Genomic DNA, 3,116 nt, shown 5'->3' with positions numbered 1-3,116 from the left:
GGGGAAAGGGGATATTATCGTAGCTATTGCTTCATGAAAAAGATTTTCTTCTGTGCAGATGTCAATTTAAACCTCATAGATCTAAATGAGAATATTATGCACTCTTGACGAAGGCAGACAGACCTGTAAAAAAATGTCGGTCCACTTGACGGTCTACCACCATAAGCGTATAATGCGGTCAACTAATTCCACAGAATTCTACTGTGACTAATTCTTATATTATAAACATGCTCACAACAACCTCACTGTATAACCTTCGCGGCCACACCCCTGATCTTAGGGTAGTCTGGTAGTACCTAAGATTTAATACCTAGATCTAGACCTTATACATCTAGTCTTCTTGGGGTAAGGGTGAAAAAAATTTTCGGAGGTCCCGTTTAAAATGTTAAAGATACACGGTGTTCCTAGAATCGGCCGCCACCCGGGCAATATTCAAAATCAATTCCTACCATGCTGTGTCCTACGAATTTATATGACCTTATGCAGTTGCAAGTGCCGTAAATCACTTATCCCCTCCCCCCATAAAAAAACAAACCAAGAAGGTTATAAAAATATATTACTCTATAACAATTATTAAACAAAGTCCCGAGCACCCCCCCCCCCCCCAAACACACGCATATTAAATTATTAAATTATCTTTTTCACTCAAGGCACCGCCTGCATCATAATATGATATGCCTACATGTAGGCCTATTAATTGTTCTTCCTGTTCTGTAAACTCAACATTAATTGTCTCAAAAGTCTTTCAGACATGAATTTTTTTCATAATCACAGAAACATGTTTTCTATTTATTGCAACAATCGTTGATCTCATTGCACTTTTTCATCTGATGTAGCCAGCTGTCAAACTCATTGGCCATGTTGTGTATCCGTCCGTCTCGGTCAGCCGAGTCCTTAGCACTGCACTTGTTTTGAGTATTCTGAGCACAAACTTCTTTGTCTTCAAATCGCTGCCCCCTAATTAGTCCTTCTTTTGATAATAGCTGGGGAAGAAAAATGAGCCGCAGGTCAATCGCACGATCCCAGTCTGTGGTGCAAAGACGCAGCACGCGCATCTCAGATAGGCCTACTTATTATCATGTGTGTATACGTAGTGGTGTTTCATTTGGATTTTCTTTTGATTGTACCCCTCGCACCAGTTGATTCGTTATAAAATCAAGATTGAATGTGCTTTTATATTTTTGCTGTTTCTATTTCTTTTCAAGTACATGTATTTGCATGAGAATGCGAGAGGGGTGGATAGTAACTTGGCTACCTTAGACTTAGAATAAGCCCCCCTCCCTTCCCCTGGAAGACAGGAAAAGCCTGTGACGTTTGAGAGTTCGATGGCCAGCGATAATTTTATTTCAAACTGTACTAATCAAAACACATCATGTACCTGAGAGTCAGCAGAAGCGAACACGGTAACCTCGATATAGAGAAGATTAATTTGTTGGAAGAAGTAAATTAAAGTGTAGGAATGATATCTAATATAATGTAAAATTAAAATTACCCTGGGCGCCGGCCATGGTCAGTCAGGCGGACTTGTATGGTAGAAGGTAGAAGCCTATCTCATTAAACCGTCAATGGGACTGGCACCAAAAATATTTTTTAAATAAAACCCAACAAAACAACAACAAATCAACAACAAAACAACAACAAAACCCCAACAAAACCCCGAGTTTTGGGACATTGCCGTAGAATGACACCCCCCCCCCCTCCATACACACAAATATAATACATGTATGTGGTCTTGACATGGCAGCACATGTCCCCTTTTTTCAGTTCCTCCATTCAAAAGTAAGTGATGCCTTTGTCATTCGTGAGAAATTCCATCTCTGTATTGTTAGAGGGATTAAAACGCTTGTGTGCTTCCGAATGATCTCACATGAAAGTAAGGAGGTTCTACAGTAAGGTCCTTGGTATGAAGTGAAAGATTGTGTTCACTGAACTCACCCAATAGAGCAGTGTTACACGACGCGGCGAATGATAAGAAGCGAGGAAAGCCTACCCATTCGCTTAATATTATACTTTATTATAGGCTAACCCCCCCTTTCCCAAATTGTCTCTCGCCAACTCTTCAGGCTATGTTACTCAGCAAGCTGATCTTTGATCAGCACAAGAAGCCTCCATTATCTTTTTAATTTTCGCTGACTGTTCCTGAGAGGCTGTGATTCAGGCCGACAAAAGATCGCCGGCCGCCAAAAGATCGCCGACCGCCAAGGAGGTTCTTGCTGACAGCGTGGGTAGGCCTAACTCAACTCAACGCTTACCGTAGACTTGACAGACAGAAAGTGTTGGGACCACTGAACTATCTTTTTAGGTCAGTGGTTGGGACTCCTTGCCTTGAGACGCTTCCGCCGTTTTCGTGAAATTTCACACTCCTCCGTGAACGACCAACCAAGCCCTCCACCACCTATCCCGAACCCGTTGCTTCTCTCGGCCACTCAATTGCACCATAAATTATTTTGACGTAGTGGTATTGAGAAAGGCCTAGTGACGGAGTTTTTAGACTGAAGAAGGGCTGGCAGCATCGCATCGCCGTCCTGCGTATCGTGATTTTAGCGCGAAATATTTTTTTTCATCAATCGAAAGCGCGTATCATGGGCTTCATTTCTATCAAGTATAAAATAAGTTTCATTGAGATCCCCGCCTTAAAATCGCTATAAAAAGCAAATAACTGTTTCACTTTTCATAGTTGTTTGCTTCCAAATTAGCTCATCTTGAGGTGTGCGGAATGGATTTCAATATTGTTACAACTTGGGTGACGCAACAAGAAGTACTACGGAACCGACAGTAAAGGGCGCGCGCTTCGCCGTCGCACCCTGAGCACCCCAGTTCGATTCTTGCGTGAGGCGTGGAGAAAATTTGGATCAACAAATATCTCTTTTAGCTGAAACGTTGAACCCCTAGTCTCAAGCTCAGGAAGCCTGCCTCCTAAATGACCTAAGTTATGTCGATTGGTGCGATGAAACACCTAAGATAGTTAGGGGAAGTGTTAAATGCGTACATTATTTATCATCTTGTATTAATAAGCCGCTGTCTGAAAAGCGTAGCCTACGTCATAAAAAAAAAAATACACATGAACGCACACGACACCACACACACACACACACACACACACACACACACACACG

This window comes from Aplysia californica, unplaced genomic scaffold (genome assembly GCF_000002075.1).
Source record: "Aplysia californica isolate F4 #8 unplaced genomic scaffold, AplCal3.0 scaffold00525, whole genome shotgun sequence".
NCBI lineage: Eukaryota > Metazoa > Mollusca > Gastropoda > Aplysiida > Aplysiidae > Aplysia > Aplysia californica.
Note: the sequence above shows the minus strand (reverse complement) of the source record.